Genomic DNA, 20,700 nt, shown 5'->3' with positions numbered 1-20,700 from the left:
TATCCTGAGGTAAGATCACTATCCATGGTAGAGGAATTGATGGCTCCAACTCTCCTGGACTCTGACTAGCATGATGGGACAGGTAGAAGGAAAGGTGAGCTCCAGGAAGGGGTGTGTCCCTCTGCCATTCCTGACAGTCCCTATCCATGCCAACTTCAATCTTTCTAACAGGAAGAGCATCATTAATAGATCAGAGCTGAAGTCTGACTTGACATCCACTTGTTGTACCTCATCTGAATGCTTCCAAAGATGTAATTACCCAGTGGAAGAGCCAAGCCTTGTGAAGAAGAGAGCTGACATTTTCTAGTATTGACTATTTAGTAGACTGGGGGTTGTTCATGATGGATTTATCCATCTGCCTGACTGTGTACAACCCCACCATGGCAGGGTGACATCTGTGGTAGTTTAAATGAAGAAGAGTTATTACTCATATTATTGAGCCTCTGAATGCCTGGTCCCAGTTTGTGAAACTGTTTGGGTAGCTTTAGGAGGTATCTTCATTAGGGTTTCTATTTTTGTGAAGAGACACCATCACTGCCACAACTCCTATTTAATTGGTGCTGGCCTACAGTTTCAGAAGTTTAGTTCATTATTTATTATGGTGGGAAACATGGCAGCATGCAGGCAGGCAGGGTGCTGGAGAAGGAGCTGAGAGTCCTACATCTTGAGCCACAGGCAGCAGGAAGTGAACTGAATCTCATACTGGGCATAGCTTGAGCTATGAGACCTTAAAGCCCACCCCCACAGTGACACACTTCCTCCAAGAAGGCCACACCTACTCCAAGAAGGCCACACCTCCTATGGACCAAGCATTCAAACATACGAGTCTATGGGGGCCATTCCTATTCAAACCACCAAAGGAGGTATGGCCTTGCTGGAGGAAGTATGTCACTGGGGATGGGCTTTGATGTTTCAAAAGCCATGTGCTATTTCCGGTGTCTTCTCTCTGCTTCCTGTGGCAGTTTGAGATGTGAGGTTTCAGTTGCTGCTTCAACTGCCTGCTGGCTCCTGCTTGCTCTCCGCACTCCTCCATCATTTGCCCTCCGGAACTGTAATAAACTCTTCTTTCAGTTAGTTGCTTTTGTCATGGTGTCATATCACAGCAATAGAGAAGTAACTAATATAGAAGTTGGTACTGGTGTGTGTGTGTGTGTGTGCGTGTGTGTGTGCACTTTTTCTGTAATAGACCTGATCATGTAGTGTTTTGGAAGGATTTGGAAAGCTTTGGAACTTTGGACTAGGAAAGCAGTTGAGCACTGTTAGCCAGTGGGTCTCAGCTTTCCTAATGTTGTGACCCCTTAATACAGTGCCTCATGTTGTGATGACCCCTAGCCATAAAATTATTTTCATTGCTATTTTATAACTGCAACTTTGCTACGGTCATGAATTGTAATGTAAATATCTGTGTTCTCCAATGGTCTTGGGCGACCTCTATGAAAGGGTCACTCAACCCCCAAGGGTTGAGACCGGTGGAGAACCACTGCTCTAAGCAGAGCTTAATGGGGCCATCCTAGTAGGACCTTGGAAGACAGTAGTGCTGAGAGCTGTGTGGACTGAGGTGGCCCAACTCAAGAGGTTTTGGAATTAGCAAAGGGGCTAGAGACCATTCTTATGGTATTTTGGCCAAGAATGTGGCAGATTTTTACCCTCATCTTAAAAACTTGTCAGAGGATAAATATAAAAGTAGTGGACTAATTTCTTTGGTGGAGGAGATTTCAAGAGAGCTTCATACTGACTCTGTCGAACGGTTATTATGAGTCGTTCTTATGCTGGTCTGCAGTGACAGGACAAGAGGGCAGAAATGCATGTGTACAGTCTGGAGAGGACAATGATATGAGGAAGCCTAATGTTCCAGCCAAGACATTGCTAGAAGAGAGGCTGTAGTTAATGAGGTTGGAGCCATTTGGGGGATTAGATCTGCTTTGGAACAAATGCAAGGATGCCCTCAGGACAAGATCCCACCCAGTTAAGCTTCCAATTATGAAAGGAACAGGCCTAAGGAATTTTCTGTTCCAAGAAAGGAGAGACAAATGAAAATACAGCAAATGTGCTTTAAGGCGGTCACCCAAGTTGGTAGTTGGACTTGGCAGTGTCATCCACACAGTGCTGGCTTTAGATCCATGAAGGATACAAGAGTAAAGGGGTCATGGAATCTTCTTCTTTGGTTTAAGAGCACTTCTGAGGCCAAGTGCGTGACAGGGAACTACCTTCTTGGAGGCCCCGAGAGGCTATTTTCCGAAGCTACAAAGTGAGGCCAGCATTGCTATGGAGGCCCCATGACATCAGAGGTGCCAGAGCTGTGGGGTATCTGCCAAAGAGAGCTGTGTACAAGGAATGGAACCAACCCAAGAGAGTTCAGAAGTGTGTTGTCAGCATCAAAGCCAGAGGAGCAGGGACATCTGAGCCCTTCGACATCAGACATAGAGCTATAGGATTTAGTTTGCCCTGCTGGTTACAGTCTTGCTTTGGTCCAGTACTTCCTCATTATGCTCCCTTCCCTATGTTTTAGAAAGATAATGTATACCCATGCCATTATATGTTGGAAGTATGTGATCTGTTTTTTGATGTTGATTTTACAGAGGATTACAGTTAAGAGATTTCATGAATCTCAGAAGAGACTTTGAACTTTTAAACATTGTTGAGACTGTGATAGACTATGGGGACTTTTGAAGTTTGACTAAATGAATTTTGTGTTAGATATTGTTACAAGCTTATGGAGGCCAGGGGAGTGGAATGTGGTAGTTTGAATGTAATTGGCCCCCATTAGCTCATAGGGAGGGGCACTCTGGGAAGATGTGGCCTTGTTGGGGTAGGTGTGGCCTTGTTGAAGGAAGTGTGTCACTGGGGGGGCTGGCTTTGAGGTCTTTTTTGCTCAAGCTTTACTCAGTGTCACAGATCACTTCCTGTTGCCTACAAGATGTAGGACTCTCAGCTAATACTCCAGCGCCACATCTGCCTGCACACTGCCATGCTCCCTGTCATGATGATAATGGACTGAATCTCTGAAATTGTAAATGAGCCACCCCAATTAAATGTCTCCTTTTTAAGAGTTGCTGTGGTCATGGTTCACTGTACTAGAAACACAAACTAAGACAGTTAAACAAAGAAAATATGATCTGTCCCTCGAGTTGACACTCCTTTTTATCAAATCCATTTCTCTATCTTCTAGGTCAGCCACGGAAGGCAGCAGGATAACTTTGAAGGAAACCTTGAACACTGTTTCCCTGAATTAATTCTCATGCCCTGCTACATGAGGGTGGGGGCATTCCTAAAGACTCTCAGAGGGGAAGGACTTTGTTCTCAGTAAGGTTTGCCTGAGGTCAGGGGCTGATTGCATATGAGTGATAGTGCCTGGGTGGTGGGTGCTCGTGAAGACACCCAGGAGAAGCAATCTTGGAATGCTTAGTGAAGAGGCAGTGCTCTGTGCTCATTAGGGTCTGTAGTGCTCACACGTCACTATAGGGAAGAAAGGCATATAATGCTTCAGAGCTTCTCACTGACCAGGGCATGGAAGCAAACATCAGTCTTGCTGTCACTCTGGTTGCATCTTGCTCCTTCCTTTCTGGATTCTTCTCATGTCTCAGGTCATAGTTTATTTACCACCCAGGGTCTCTTACACAGTGGGTAAGTACTCTCATTTATCTGGGTCCTTGGGTCTTACTTAAATATTACCTGTCTAGATGAGATGATGAGCTCTGTATGCTGTCGTTTTGTCCATCATAACACATCCCACCGTTCTTCCCCTTTATAGACACACAAGTCATGAGTTATAATTTCCTGATTTCCCTGTGTGTCATTTGCCTCACCATTGGACCTGTGAGCATTCTCATCACCAAGATGCACATGGTATACTGGCACATGCCTTTAATCCCAGCACTCAGGAAGCTGAGGCAGGAGGATCTCTGTGAGTTTGAGGCTAGACTGGTCTGCATAGTGAGTTCCAAGCTATCCAGAGCTACATAGCGAGACCCTTGTGTTAAAAAAGAAAAAAGAGGTGCTGATGTATAGGATGGGCAGATAGGGAGGGTGGGAAAAGAAAGGAGTTTTTGTGTCTGCAGGATTAACATCTGAGCTCTGGAGAAACGTGTATAGTAAGAAGAGAAGCTTGAAGTCCAAACAGCTCTAAACAATAAGGTCATTTATTCAGGACTCACAGGGAGCTTAGTGGCAGGAGCCTCCATGACTGGCACAGATGTCTCTGCTGTCTTTAGAGATCTGCATATTTCCAGGCCTGTGCTTTTCCAATCCTTCTGATCACAGAGAGAGGGTACTAACCTCCCAGGGGTGCACCTTGACCAATTACACCCAGTGAAGGGGAGGCAATGCATAGTCTCATCTTCAGGGACTGAAGGTTTTCCAGGGACTTGCAGCTGACTTCTCTGATTGGGTGCCCTTTGTCTGTACTGGCACCAAGGAGTCACTTTCCATCCAAACTGAAGTAACTCAGCAGACATCTATTGTGAAGTTAGCCCTGCCTCCTCAAGCTAAGCAATTAAGTCTGTGTCCTTTCCTTGGAAGATCACATTAAAGAAATTCACATGCTGAAATCATTAGAGTACCACTTGTCCAGTGGTTAGGTGAGACCACATAAGAAGTAGAAGGCCTCTCCCTCCCCATCTCAGCCCCCAGCTGCAGCCCAAGCCTTCTACTAGACAGCACAAATCCCTCCATTACTGTGCATTTCTTGGGTTGCATATCTGGCTGTTTATTTAGTAGATAGTATTAGTCTTAATGCCCTCAAACCGTGTCTGGGCTATCACTGCTTTGTTCAAATGTACTTCTTTCCAATAATTTCCATAGTAACAAATATACCACCCACTCACCTCCCCTCAAGCCCAAATCAAGGACTGTTACTAGGTCTGAGAATTTGCCTTTATCTAATCCATCAGCAAGCCCTTTCAACTTAACCTCTGAAAACCCACACCAGGTCCAGAACCTCTCAGCACTTCCTTGCCCAGTCTTTGAAGGCCTTCCTCTTGGCTACATAACTATAATTGACTTGGGTCTGTCTCCTTGTTGCTGTTCTTACTCCTCACAGGTCATTTTCCACTTAGCTGTCAGGGTGGTCTTTCTGAAGAGCGAAACAATCATACCACTGCCTGCTTAACATCTCTAGTGTCTTCTCGATGCTCGTAAATGCAATGTATGCTTCTGTTGTGGCCCTCAAGACCCTCTGCCATCAGCTTGTGCCTGTCCCACAGGCTTCTTACAGGCTTTGTTTGCCAGGCATTAGCAGAGTGGATTCTTCCTCAGAAATGCAGCAGGCTCGCCTTTTCTCACTCGGTCTCATTTTAGTCATAGCAGCTGTCATCGTCTGAGGTTATTTTATTTACTGGTTGGACTTTATTTTGTTTTCTGCGGTGGAATCTGTTCCCCTCATATGAAGGCTTCTGCTGTCCCTGCTGTCCTCTGCACTAGAGCCAGCTCCATAGTGCTTGGAAACCAGTGATCAAGACTGAATTTTCAAGCCCTTAAATCTCTTGTTAAAATACATGCTCTTCAAAAGAAAAGAAAAGCAGTCACTGTTTGGACATTGGGAGGACTAAGAAGTGGTGGGGCACAAGGAGCCCTAGAAATAAGGGTAGAAGACTGCTATGAAATAATCATTTGTACACTGTGAAGATGTGTTGCTCTCATTGGTTTAATAAATAGCTAGGCAGGAAGAGGTTAGTTGGGACTTGTGGACAGGGAGAGCACTCTGGAATGAAGGAGGGTGGAGTCTCCAGGAGACGTGGGGAGAAGGAAGATGAGCATGTGGTGTTAAAGAAAGATATTGAGCCATGCAGTAGAACACAGATAAGAAATATGGGTTAATTTAAGTAGTAAGAGCTAGTCAGTAACAAGCCTAAGCTATGGGCCAAACATTTATAATTAATAATAAGTCTCTGTGTGGTTATTTGGGAGCTGGCTGGTAGGACAGAAAATTACGCCTACAGAAGACACTTAGGGCAATACTGCACCGAGCAAAGCAGCTCAGTGGTGGCTATATGGATGGGTAGCCCTCGGTTTGGTCTGGATTCATCCATGGAAAAATTTGGAGACTGGAATGTTAAGATGACTAAAGATGTCAAGTAGAAGAAAATTACTCTAGTTACATTTCTGCTGCCGTGACAAAAAAAGTTTGGAAGAAAGAGTTTATTTTGGCTGATAGTTGCAGGGAGACACACACACACACACACACACACACACACACACACACACACACACAGTCTGTGAGGCTGGAAAGGCACAGCAGCAGGGGCGGGAAGCTAGCTGGTCATGTCTTCATCCTCACATGGATGGGAAGCAGAGAGAGAGAGGAGGAAACCTCAGAGCCTGGCTCCCGTGATGATGTGTGTTTCCTCTAGCAAGATTCCAGCTCCTAAAGGTTTCATGGCCTCCCCAAACAGCGCCACCTGCTGAGGACCTAGTGTTTAAATACTTGAGCCTATGGGGACTCCCTATCTCAAAGGTTTAATGGCCTCCCCAAACAGTGTCACCTGCTGGGGACCAAGTGTTTAAATATATGAGCCTATGGGGGCCTTTTTTTTTTTTTTTTTTTTTCATTCAAATCACAACAAAAGTCCCTGCAGGACTCAGAAGCTCTTCCAGGCTGGGAAACTTCTTATGCTTCTTTCCTGGGTGACTTCAAAAGCTCCCTCCAAGACACCCAGCCTCTTCCTGTCCTTTGGTTTCAAAAGAGCACAACAAGGCTTGATTTACAGCTAGTGTTTTGCTTATGGCCCTATAGAAACACTTGAGACAGGACTGTCTGTCTACCTGTTTGGGCAGTTTTGAAGATTCTGGAAAAAGCACACAAATCAATAGTTTAAGAAAGTGATCTTGCCACAGAAGTGAGGCTCTAGACTTAGACCAAAACGGCATTCATTGGGCTCTAGTTTTGCTTGGACAAATTGTTGAAGACTTTTGGGGACTCTCACAGTAGACTCCTCTGCGGAATTACTATCAGAATTAAATATCTAAATACCTATCGCATGTAAAGTACTTAGCCGATATCTGGCACATGCCAAGAACACAATAAATAATGAGGGTGGCTTTACTAACACATGATTGTGTGTATGTATGTAAGAGAGAGTTTGTGTACATGTGCCTGTAGAAGCCAGCGACAGACATCAGGTGTCCTCCTCTATGGCCCTGCACTGAGTTTTCTGAGATAGGGTCTCTCACCGAATCTGTATCTCACCGAATCTGTATCTCACTGAGTTGGCTAAGTTGGGTACCATATTCCAGGGATCCACCCGCCTTTATGGACACCCAGAGGTTTATGTGGGTTCTGTGGAACTGTGCTCAGGTCCTCAGGTTGGCCCACAGGCACTTTACTCACACGGCTACCTTAAACGTGATTTTAACTCCTGTTAAGACATTAGTGGTAAGGCTGGCGATTTCACTCACACAACCGCACACATGCTAAAATGATCAATTCCTCTCACCTAGCTCAGCAATGCCATGCAAAGGTTTAGTGGCAGCATCCGCAGGGCTGAGAGCCCTGCCTTTCTTCTGTCTTGCCTGGCAAGCCTGATGGTGAATCTCACACTCCTTGAGAAACGGGCAATGCAAGTCACATCACGATTTCTCTTCATCGGCCTTCTAGAATAACCCATAAAAAGTGATCTCCTCTTTGCAGACGCCAGCTTACCCGAGTCAGGACAGATTCCTGCTCCTTCTGCTCGCCCACGCCCAGGTTTCCTTTCCAAAACGTTACAAGTAAATATCATTTATATTGATTTTTAAAAACTTTCCCTCTGGGGAACCCACTGCCACCCCCTAAAAGTCTGGGAGGCCTGCCTGTGATTATATTTTTCCTAAGCCCAAGTCCAAGTTTTGTTTGTTATGGAAACATTTAATCTTTTTAAAACGGCCTCAAGTCTTGGAGATAGACACTCATGTGGGCCATGTACGCACACCAAAATCGGAGTAGAGCTGGAGGACAGCGGGGCTTCTGGGGAGAATGGTCATGGTGGGCAGGGGTGAGCAACAGAGAAAGGAAGGAAGGGAGGGAGGAAGGGAAGGAGGAAGAGAGGGAGGGAAGGAGAGAGGAAGAGAGGGAGGGAGGGAAGAAGGAAGGAAGGAAAGAAGGGAGGGAGGGAAGAAGGAAGGGAGGAAAGAAGGGAGGGAGGGAGGGAGGGAGGGAGGGAGGGAAGGAAGGAAGGAAGGAAGGAAGGAAGGAAGGAAGGAAGGAAGGAAGGAAGGAAAGAGACATACCTCTGAGCCTGGGGAGACAGGAACATGGGACAGGGATCTGGGGACATTGACTGTTTTTTTCTTCTTCTTTTTTTAATAGCTGAGGATCGAACTCAGGGTCTTGTGCTTGCCAGGCAAGTGCTCTACCACTGAGCTAAATCCCCAACCCGAAATTAACTGTTTTTAGAAGGGAAGGCAGCAGTCTCTGTAGTTCTCATTCTGTCACATTTAGAGAATGACACAATACCAAAAAGGAATGACTGTCAACCCTGTATGTGTGCAAGCCTAGGTGTGGGTTTCGGTTCTGTTTACCTTATGCCACTAATTTATGTTTTTGTGCAGAGCAAACAGGTTTAATAAGGAAAGGGAAGAAGAACTTTTGGGAGTTGGGGGAACTCCAAGGAAGGACCACCTAGCTTTAGGTTGAATTTTTTTTTAACATTTATTTATTTTGTGTGTTTGTGGGGGAAGGGTGTAAGCATGTGGCATGTTTACTGTGTAGCTTTGGAGCCTTTCCTGGAACTCACTCTGTAGCCCAGGCTGGCCTCAAACTCACAGAGATCCACCTGCCTCTGCGCTCTGAGTGCTGGGATTAAAGGCGTGCACCACCACTGCCCAGCCCATGCTTTATATTTTAAACACACTGTCAGCCACTTAAGTTAAAACCTAGCCAGGCTCAGTGGTGAATCACTCCTGTAGTCTCACCTACTCAGGAAGCTGAGACAAGAAGATTGCTTGATTCTAGGAGTTCAAGACCAATCTGGGCCAGATGGCAAAACCCCTGTCTTTAAATAAATAAATAAATAAACAAACAAACAAATAAATAAATAATAAATAAATCTCTAATATGCCTCTTTCCTCATTTATTTTTGACACCGAGTCATTTTGTAGATTTGAATGGACCATCTCTCTGCATGTTTTTTTTCTATACTTTGAAGACACAAGTAACGTCTTGAGGAGTGGCTTTTCCTTAGTGCCTGCCAAGCAATTAGTAGGAGTAGTTTATAAAGGTGCTCCAATCAGCCATGACAACCGCCCTGGACGGTGATGTTGTTTTCTCTTTGGTAGACATGGAAAGCAAGTCTCTGAAGGGGAGACACTTTCTAGAGCAATGGGAACTGTAAGGACAGAAGCTGTGGTTCCAATTAGGTCTCGCCCAGAGGACCAGGCTTCCTCACAGGAGGAAGACTCAGCTGGTATCTCTCTACACTGTCCTGTCTCTTTCTGCTTCCATGTCCACGGGCTTGCGGCCCATGGCACTAATTGTCCCTGGCTCACTCCATTTCCTAGTTGCATGTACACAAAACATCAGCTGTCACCTGAGAGCGTCCTGACCTTTTATGCCACGGCTCCACAGTGGCTGCAGAAGGGCCCATGTAGACCTTAAATACTTCCAACCAGCAGCTTCCTGAAACCCTTTGAAAGCAGACACAAGGAGGCCTTGTTTGAAAAAGTCAGCTAGTCATTGATGTTTTGATTTGAGTCTTTGGACTTATCAAAATTACACATGCTCACAGCTTGGAGATGTCTACCAGACTGTACTTCTTTAAGAATTAATTCTTAGCTAGGTGGTGGTGACACACGCCTTTAATCCCAGCCCTCAGGAGGCAGAGGCAGGCGGTTCTCTGTGAGTTCGAGGCCAGCCTGGTCTACAAAGTGAGTTCCAGGACAGCCAGGGCTACAAAGAGAAACTGTTTCTAAAATGATAATAATAATAATAATTCTTAAATGTCCACCATGACAGACACATTTAGTTTTCATCCTGTGCCTTGGTTCCACCCTACATAACCATGCCCTTTCACCCTGCATTCTCCCAACCTTACTACATGCTAATGTAGTTTACTGAGCACTGTTTACCCTATGAAAATATAAATTATGTTTATAATGGACCCTTGCCACAAAACTATGATTACTTTTTCTTTCCTGGAAGTTAGTAACTGACTTTCACCCCATTTGTCTCATTTCCTTGGCATTAAGCAATAATTAAAAGTTCAAACTCTGCCAGAGTCTAAATTCCTTCCGTGATGGTTTAGATGATCAATTCTTCTCTGAACTTCACCTCTGGGCAGAAGCCTGAACTGGTTCCCACCCCGGCTACTTCTGAGCTCAGTGCGAAGCTGCACTCCAGTGTGAAGGGGCCTCCAGGACCCCTGCAGCATCCGGGCTGGGATCGATCTGCTATTTTCTCCAACTGGGCTTCTCCTCTTTCTCGGTTTCGTCCCTCATTGGCAAGAAGCTCCCTCCCAGCAACTTCGGAAGAGAGGAGGCAGGAAGTGGGCCTTTTTTATCTCACCACTGCCGGCACTTGGTGTCACAGGTACTCCACAAATGCTTGCTACAGCAATGAAAACTAAGAAGAGGAGGCAGGAACACACCAGCAGAAACAACCTGGCCAGAAGCCTAAAAAGCAAAAGAGAGATTTGCATAAGCCACTGTGAAAGTTGGAGAAAGCACCAGCGCAGACAGACAGAAGCGCAGACAGACGGAAACGCAGGAGGGAACAGAGACCCTGAATGACCACATATCCTTTCTGGGACTTGGTTTGTCTCTGGGGGAAAAAAAAAAAAGACCCGAATGGTAATACCTACTTAGGAAAACCTAGCGTCCAAGGAGAACTCAGTCGTGCTGAGCACCTTTGAATGCCATCCTTTTACAATAGCATTTAAATTAAATCGTGTATGCAAAATCCCCAGCACAATGCCCTCTTCTGTAGTCCTTGCCAAGGGGAAGGATTTCTTTCTTGTCGTAGATGGATGGAACACTCTGCATCACCAAACGCAGCAACATGAATTATAATTGTTCAAAATAATCATAGAATACTGACATGGGAGGTTTGGGGTGTGGCTCAGTAGTGGAGCACCTGACCGGCATGCAAAGGCCCTGTGTTCAATTTCCAGTACTCAAGGAAAAGAAGTTCAGCTTTGGATTCAATGCAGTAGTGTTGAGGTCACCAGGAGTCCCACGGTGACCTTGCTGTGTGTTCTTAGGCACGTTTCTTCTCCTTTCTTAGCCGGAGTAGTGAAATGTCTTCAGTGAAATGTCTCAGGCCCCTTATCCTACCACCTTTTTACTTTGCACAATCTTGTCTTGGGATATGTCTTGTCTTCCAGAACAGCCCCCGCCCCCACCTGCTGCCCTGAGCCAGCCTGTGCTAGCTTGCTCCTGGCACCAGCGTTCTTGGGGTCTGGGGTTCCGGCTGCTGTCCTCTGAGGCGGAGTGGGAAGACCAGCTCACAGAACAGTCTTCTGCAATGTAATGCAAAACAGATCTGACCTTGGTTCCAGCCAACACCAGGGAAATGGACTTGGTTGTAACAAGCCACCTTGTCAGCGTCGGCCCTGAGTGATTAATGACTCTTTAATCCCATAGCCCAATACCTGACAAAATATGCTCAGGCCAAAAAGGCAGAACAAACCTAATTAGCCTGGTCGACCCACTCCCAAGGTGTGGGTTGCTAAGGACCCCAAAGCTCGGAGAGCAAGCCTCTCCCTCCCTGTCCCTTTCAGGTCTGTGAAAGAATCAAGTGGCCACAATGGAGAAGGGACTCCATTAAAAGGCAGGGTTGGCCAATGAATAAACATGTAGGTTACCGTGTTGATATTGCGCTGAATACAGTTCTGAAGTGGGGTGCTTGGGGCCTCGGAGGCCGGCGCCCCGGGTATTGTGCTGGGGGAGGGACTGGCCATTTGAAGTCAAGGTGAGAACATACTGGGGGCAGATGGAACCTGCTTTGTTTGTGAAAGAGTTTTTCTGCTATTTATGCTAATGAGTGGGAAATACTTCTCAAGCATTTCAGATGGTTCTGTAATGAGGCCCGGCAGAATGTGCCAACATTGTTGGCCCTAGACAATCTTAAACTCCCACTCGGCACATTAGCAACCCCTTTCTTTACAGGAAGGCCCTGGGAGGGTGAGAGAGGACAATGAAGGAAGATTGAAAACATCACAAAGAGGGGCTTTTGTTTCCCGGTCCTTTGAACCCTCTCAAAGGCCCGGTTTCAAGGGGTATGTTGGGCCTGCCTTTCAACGTCGCTGAACCCGGAATCCCTGTTGTTTAGCAACATAGAAAGCTGACCTTAATTGACTCCACTTCTGAGCAGGCTTTGTAAATCACTCTGCCCAGACTAAAATTTCCTGATGGTGTCTGTGGGTGAGAGAGACTGTCTGTACCGGGGACACCAATTTGATCCTGGGTGCATTGCACAATGGCTTACAGCTGACCACTCTGATAGACATTACTCGCTTTTATTCTCATAAGGACCCCCCTTCTCAATGACGAATCATGATTCCCATTTTATAGGTAAGAAAAATGAGGCCTCCAGAGGCTCGCAGACCAGCTGAGAGCCCTATATCCGAGAAGGAAGATGATCTGGGGCTTGTTCCTTCCCACAGCGTCGCAGATGGTCTGGGCTCTAGAGTGCATGCATGTGTCAAAAGAGATCCCGTCCAGGATAAGTTTCTTTAACAGATTATTTTGCAGAGAAAGAACAGCACGAGGCTGGGGTTGCATTCTGGATTTCCCCTTCCACTTCCGTTCATCTTAGCATCTCCTTGATAAGACTTGCCTCTGTACTCTGGCTATGCACAGCGGATTTCCATCCATCCTTCCCCTTCCCACCCAGTGTCACTCAGCTACTCAGTCTCCAATAGAGAAGAGATATGGAGGCTCCACTTTCTGTGTGGGAATGATGCTTCATTGAGCCTTGTGGGATCCAGGGCGTGCGAAGGAAGGGATCCACCCTGGAGTTTACTCGAGACACCACGTCTACATCTAGACCGGTGAGAGTCAAAACTCATGTCATGTGACCATGAGGGCCCATGTTTGTATCAGTACTCTGACAGCACAATCTGACGTTCTTGTTGATTTTTGTCTCTGTTATGTGAATGAAGTCTAATAAGACGGTAGAGCAGGACAAATTGGGACAACTGCTGTTGCTACCTCATCCTTGTAGAACAGTCTTTATGGTACAGGATTCCAGGGGCCTGAGATCCACAAGAGTGTTTTGTGGTCTCATCTGTGAAAATGGGGCACTGGTGGTCTCAATGGGCCATGCTTTCCCTTCAACTAGACCGAAGATTCCAGATAGATGAAAATAGCATTCTAAGAGACACTAGTGACCAAAGGACCCCATGGGATCCTTTCCTGTTCACAGGCCAAGTATTTGCACCAAAAACACAGCAGAGGAGGAAGTTGCCTGGGTGAGGCTAGCTGCTGTCCATTCAGTGAGCCTCATTCTTTTTCTTTTTCTTTTTTTTTTTTTTTAATAATTTTTATTTATTTTTATTTCATGTGCATTTGTGTTTTGCCTGCATGTATATCTGTGTGAAGGTATCTGATCCCCTTGAAACTGGAGTTACATGCAGTTATGAGCTGCCATGTGATGCTGGGAATTGAGCCCGGGTCCTCTGGAAGAACAGCCAGTGCTCTTAATGGTAAAATTCATAAGAACCTACATGACACACTGAGAGACCACAGCAAAACAAGAAAATGCTTTTGTGTGACTTTCTCTCTTCTTAGTTTTCTTTCTGTTGCAATAAAATGCCCTGACCAAAGCAGTTTAAGGGAGAAAGGCCTTATTTCTGTAAACGGTGCAGGCTACGGCTCATTATTTCAGGGAAGCCACAGCCTCAGGAGCTTGAAGCTGGTGGTCTGTTAGCAGAGCCACGAATCAGAAGAGAGCTATGAATACATGCATGCCAGTGCTGTCCATTCAGCTCTGGTCCCCAAGACCGGAGGATGATGGTGCCTTGAGTGTGTGGTGCTCACACAATCCCTTAACATAATTAAGATAATCCCTTTCACACTATTTTGCTGTTTTGTTTTGTTTTTCAAGACAATATATCTCTGTATAACAGCCCTGAGTGTCCTAGAGCTTGCTTGGAAGACCTCGAACTCTCAGAAATCTGCCTGCCTCTGACTCCAGAGTGCTGGGTTAAAGGCGTGCGCCACCACGGCCTGGTGCCTCTCAGGCATTCTTAGAGGCCCTTGTCTCAGGGGATTCGACATTGTATCAGGTTGACACTCAAAACTAACCGCTGCTGCTGTGTTCTCCACTCCCCTGACCGTGTTTTTAAAAGGTGCCTGACTTTTTTCTCTTACAATGGTCTTACATATTAAATAGTCAACTCTACTTCTGGCAGAAGACCTATCAAGATAAATATGACATGGTTTTAAAATCTTCTATAATCACAGATCTCAGGGCTGGAGAAATGGCTCAGTGGTTAAGAATGGACCTGAGGACCTGAGCATAGGCTTCACACACACACACACTCACATCTTACAATTAACTCAAGATATGTGTGTTATTTAAGCTGTGACAATGCGTGTATTCTGCTTAGGGTCTGTACTGGGCATCACACACCCCTGAAGTGCTGTGTGGGCCAAGGATAATGTGGGGGAGGTCAGAATAGACTTGGCAACATGGCCACGGGCAAGTCAGTGGTTCATAGGCCTGTTTCCTCAAGTGACACATGACTCAGTGTTTAACTCCCTTAAAAGAATGGATATAAAAGTGTTTTGAAAAATTAACCCTTGTGCATGTTTAGAGTAGTGCATAATTTTTGATCACTACTGAACCACTACAGGGCCAGAGCTTTGAGCATCGCCTCTGCGCTGTGAATTAATGTGAAAAGCACCCCTGCCAGGTCTGCATACACTGAATTCATCATGTTTCTCTCTATTAATAATGTTTGGAAGATGGAACAGGAATCCAAGGCATTCACAGCCCTCCCCCTCTGCTGTAATACAACAGGTATCAGTGTTGGTGAAGGCTGGGGTGGTTTGCCAAAAGGAAGAAGGTTTTACTCTAGAGGAAAAAGGAAAAAAATCTGAAGTTCTTTATAGCCCTCTATGATTATACAACAATCAAGCCCGTGTATGGGAAAATGGCAAGGAAATAAGGCAAAAGGCTAACAGAAAAAGAAACAGTATGCCATCGTCACACAGGGCGCTAGCATAGCACACTCGTCACAGAGGTGAGGTGCTTCTGAGTTAAAATATGTCTCCTCAAATGTGTAGCAGCTCACAGCAAATCCGAGTGATCCACTGTGTCAGGACTGTTGTAATCCCATCCCTTGACACTCACCCATGCTGAGGTCTCTAGTGCTTTGTTTGTTTTTGCATCTATCTATCATCTATCTATCTGTCTGTCTATCTGTCTGTCTGTCTTTCTATCTATCATCTATCTATCTATCATCTATCTCTCTATCTATCTATCTATCGATCATCTCTCTATCTCTCTATCATCTATCTATCTATCAATCATCTATCATTTATCTATCTATCTATCTATCATCATCATCATCATCATTATCATCTATCTATCTATTCATCTATCTTTCTATCTGTGTATGTGTATCCATCTCATGGTTGTCCGACTTAGTGGCAACAACCACCTTTACTCACTGAGCCATCTTGATAGTCTGAAAAAACAAACAACAATATCAAGGAACCCTTTATAATACATGGCAGCGACACACAGTGTTGAATTCACAGAGTGGAGAATTGGAAAAGTAGCCTGTCTTCGTTCAGGCCTCTTCAAGGGCCTCCCAGATTCAGGTTTCTGTGTTTTGATGGTTTCTGGGACACCTTCACAGGCTTAATGCCAACGTCTTTCTCAGGGCCACCTCCAGTGCTGTATGAATGTGTGCGGGGACAGCTGGCATAGAAGTGTTCTTGTGACACAGTAGGATTTTCAAATGCATGTACCAAGACCACATCCAACCTATCCTCTGCTCCATCCTCCTCCTCTAAATGAACGCAATCTCCCAGGCTGGGAGCTCTTTCCCCATTGTGCCAGCCAAGCAGGTGACTCTTAAGTGTTTGCGGAAGACTGAAGGATAGTTTTAGACAAAATCGTTTCTGCTCTCAGGCCCCTGTACTGACCACACTATGTTGGAAACATAGATGGACATGCTGATGTCTTCCTACAGTGTCCTAGTTTATTGAATAAAGATGGACTCACAAGCTACTTCAAGTTCCTTCCTTGTAATTCATCAAGGAGTCCTGAGTTTGCTTGGTAGTGGCTGCTGGCAACTGCAACTTCTTTTTATCCCAATCTTAATTACTGATCTTAACTCTCAGATCATGGATCACACTTTACACATATAGGCATGTAGGTTTGAGAATGGCTAAGAAGAAGTTAGGGGCTTCAGGGTTCAAAGAGGTCCATAGCAAAGGCTGGGGCAGACAGCTGATGTGGATACAAAGAGAACCACTGAGTGTGATCAGAGATGATGCTATGGACTGTGTCACTGTGAACTGTAAGCCACCCTACTTGTTTTCCTTTGTAAGAGTTGCTGTGGTCATAGTGTCTCTTCACATCGATAGAAACCCTAACTAAGACAGTCACAAAGCTGTTGGGGGTTTGCACAGAACCTACTAGTGGTGGTTGGGACAGGCTGGTCTGGACCACAGCAATTCAGGTGGGTATGTCAAGCGGGGGCGGACAGGAGTAGGGTGATAAGATTTGGTGGGTGACTCTGTGAGGATCTGCATCACTGTTCGGTCTAGAGCAGTGGTTCTCAACCTTCCTGTGAAGCTTTAATATAGAGTTCCTCACGTTGTGGTGACCCACAACCATAAAGTTTCTTTCATTGCTACTTTATAACTGTAATTTTGCTACTGTTATGAATTGTAATGTTAAAAAAAAAGAATCATAATGTAAATATCTGATATGCAGGATAGCTGGTATTCGACCCTGTGAAAGAGTCCTTTGACGCTAAGGGGTCAAGACCCACAGGTTGAGGTGGGGGTGTGTCTCAGTAACTGGACATTCAGATATCTTGAACTGTCTGGGATGATGTGCACACCATGCTGCCGACATAGATGCTTTGCTCATGAAAATCTCAGGCCACCCAAGGTCAGTCCCTGAGGAACACAGAGGTGATGTGTACTTCCAGGCAAGGTGGAGGCCAGAGCTACAAACTATCAACTCCTCAAAGCTCTTTGCAAAAACTTGTGTTTTTTTTTCTTTGCTGTAGTATATTAAATGACATTTATGACCCCAAATGAATCATTCTGTAGCACTTCACAGTGGCTGTATACAGAATAGTATCAAATGTGAAGCAGCAGGTGGGAGGAACAGATTCTGTGAGAGCCTTCCTAGGGAATACTACTCAGCAAGAAAAAAGAGGGAAGTACATGGACGAATTTAAAAGCAGAGTGAGTCAGCCCCACAAGAAGACAGACATATTTATTGTATGGTGTATTTAAATGCAGCTCCCAGACAGATGAGTTTATCTGAGGGTTGTAGAAAGCAGAACAGTGATTGCTGGATCCGGGCAGATGAACTAGAATGAAATCTCCTTGGCACGTTTTTTTGGGGGGAGTGTGTGTGACGTCTTCTGTCTTGGCTGGAGCAAAGAGAGGTTTATTTGCCAAACTGTCTGAACACATGGCCCAGGCACTCCTCCGGGTCTTGGTACACACCTGCCTTTCCCAAGGTCCTCTGGGACCCAGGGAAAACTTTTATCTTTCCTGCGATGGCACTTGAGCTCTTGACTTCTTGGCGCTTGCTTTTTTTTTTTTTAATTTTTTTATTATTATTATTATTTTTTTAAGAACCCCCCTTGTCCTTCAGGCACACTGTTTCCGAATCTTCTCCGTTTCCTTGCTGGGATAAGCTCCAGCTGCATCCAGGACCACTTAAAGGACTCTCTGGACGCTGTCACTGCAAAAATTCATTTGCCTCCAAACGTGGTTTTAGCGAGAGGAGGCGAGCTAGGAACCCGCCTTGCCGGAACCACCGCCAGGTTAAACTTTTGTTAATAAGGGAGAGGCGAGCTGGGAATGTGGTGGAATCCCACACAGGCCCCTGCCCATGATTGACACATATTTAAGCAGACCCCGCCTTTGTGCAGTGCCATGGGCTGATACATTAATAGATATAATTTGTAGGCCCCTGAGGAGAGGTTAAAGGGAGCGCACATTCCTTTGAGCACACTCGGTGCCCGTGTCCTCTGTCCCCAGGCTTAATCAAGTTATCATATCAACACGGTGTCTGTTGGATCTTAGCTCTGTGTCTGAACGAGGAAAAAATTTGCAAACAAATTTCTAGCCGCAGGGAGCTGAGAGGCTGATGAAAAGCACCTGCAACCCAGCAAAGCTCTGTTCTGCTCCTGCTGGGAGAGTTCATCTCGAGGGGTCCTCTTACCTGATTAGGCCCTTCAGCCACCACTGGCTCTCCCCCAAGCAGCAACCATCACTGTTTTGTGGAATTATGGAGAAGTGGGGTAGGCCAAACTATTTGTTGGATAATGCAGCATTGATTTATTTATGTTGGTGTCTTCTGTTTACAGGATGATTGGGTGATATCTTCAAATCTGGATACTTAAAAAAAAAAAGTTCAAGAAAAAGATGCCTGCATTAAGTGCTATATATTATTATTTTTGAAAGGAGTTTGCAAACTTTTCAAAAGATTTTATTTTAAATTATGTGTGCTTGTGCCGGGGGTGGAGGCTGTGTGTGTGTGTGTGTGGGGGGGGTAATATATATATACCGGAGGCCTGACGCCCTGGAGTGGGAATTCCTGCAAGAGCAATGGGTGCTCTTCAGCCCTGCTCCATCTCCCAATACGCTGCAGAAATTTAGTAACAACTGTACTTTACAATGATCGGAACTCACTGTCTTATTACAGATTGCTTTCTTTCTCGACCTTATAGTTCAAACTATAATGTTACATGTTATTTAATAATGAGAGTACAAGTTTCCATTCTCTCTGTAAAAGTCTTCCTGCACTGAGGTGGATGTGTGCATATCCACCTGGCCTACCCGTCACCCTTAAGCTGTGAGCATGTGACCTCTCCAGATTGCCTTTAAAAAATAGTTTTCTTTACCAAAAAAAAAATGTCTCTCTGCATAATCAAAAGTTGTGGGGAGACGGGAGGGGAGAGATAAAGGAAATTTACGAGGTCATGTTTCGCATTCCTTTCGTGACAGTCGGCGGTGATGGCGTCTGTGCCCTGGGCGTTTTCAGATCAGCTTGCCACTGCCTCTGGCTGGGGAGGAGCTTGTGGGGCTGAAGTGCCACCTGGGCTTGGGGGACAGTGAGGGGCGGGTAAGAAACGAAGGAGTCCTCTCTTCATCCATTCGCCCTCCTGAACCCAACGTGTCACTTAATTCCTCGGGCTGAGCGGCGGGCGGGAAGTCCGCTTTGAGGACTCACCGGGCAGTTCCCACGGGGGTGGGAAGTCAGCGTGGAGGGGCGGCGAGCCAGGGGCAAGAGGCGGCCGGCTTTTATTTCGCGCCATAAAGGCCTTCACAATGTCTGCTGGAATTCCAAGTTAAAGAGAGCGCTCGGCACAAAGGGGCGCCCCAGCTGTAATGGGGAAATAAATTTGATTTTTCTCAATTCTTTGGCAGCTGGTGACAAAGGGCCAGGTACGGCGCCCGGTGGGGGTGATCCTTGCAGAAGCCGGCGTCGCCGCGGGGAGCCACAAAGGCCCGGGAACTGCGGGCCACCGCCAAGGCCAGGGCCAGGAACCCAGACGTAAGGGGCCTTCTGTGGGGCGCCCCCACTCTCCGAAGCCACGGGAGACTTTTAAAACTAATTCATCAAGAAAAGTGAAGGCAGGGGTCGTGGAGCACGCTGGTAATACTGTCACTCTGAAGGCGGCGACAGAAGATGATGAGTTCAAGGTCATCCTCCACCACCTAGGCTTTGAGGCCAGTCTGGGCTACATCAGGCGCTGTTTCCTTTCTGCCAAAATAAGAATCAACGCTTTAGCTAATTCAGCACTTTTGCTGGAGTTTGCTGGGGCCACGGGGCTTCCCAAAGGTTATCAACTTGACACTGGGGAAGAGGAAATCTCTGCTGAAGAGCTACCTCAGTCAGACTGGCTAGTGGGACTCGTTCTTGATTGTTAATTGATGGGGCGGGGCGGAGGTGAGGAGCCCAACTGTGGGCCTGGGCCGTTTAAGGTAGCTGGAGGAGAGGGAGATGAGATAGAGTCCTAAGCAGCTTTCCTCCGTGTTCCTGCCTCTGCTCCCGCTTGAGTTCCTCCTCTGATTGCCCTCCATGATTGGTTGTGATCCAGAAGCATATGCCAAACAAACCTTTTCCTCCCCAAGTTAATTTTGGTCCCTTGTATTACAGCAACAGAAACAAAATCTAGAACTCCCCCCCCCCCCCCACTCCCCAGACCCAGAGCAGAGGCCTCCCAATGCCTTTAAGTATCGTGGTTTTAGGATTCTGCTTGGCTTTTGATCTGAGGACCACGCTTTCTCTTGCGAAGTCAAACTCCTAACCCATTGGGACGGAACTCTAGAAAATGATGTGACCAGGCCTCTAAGTGCAGCAGCTAGGGTTTTATTAAATCTTTCAAAGCCCCAGCAAGCACCCCTTCTCCTGCCAACCCTGCCCAGGTTTCAGAATGTTCTTACCTCCCCAGGTTTCTGCTCTTTCTTATTCCCAAGCCGGTGTCTGCCTAGCACCACCCAATGCTCTCACACAGGAAGTGCCCGACAGGGACCCCAGCCTGCGAGGCCCTGGCAGGGAGAGGCGAGGACTTCAACATTCCC

The 20,700-nt window shown here is 46.2% G+C and overlaps 1 pseudogene; it reads right to left on the bottom strand.

Moving 5' to 3' along the window:
• LOC118594250 overlaps positions 1-19,430 on the bottom strand; it is a 32,611-nt pseudogene extending 13,181 nt beyond the window's left edge.
• Between the last annotated feature and the right edge of the window lie 1,270 nt (positions 19,431-20,700).

This window comes from Onychomys torridus, chromosome 12, assembly GCF_903995425.1.
Source record: "Onychomys torridus chromosome 12, mOncTor1.1, whole genome shotgun sequence".
In the NCBI taxonomy this organism is placed as follows: domain Eukaryota; kingdom Metazoa; phylum Chordata; class Mammalia; order Rodentia; family Cricetidae; genus Onychomys; species Onychomys torridus.
The sequence above is the reverse complement of the archived record's forward strand: the minus strand, read 5'-3'. Positions and strand labels throughout refer to the sequence as shown.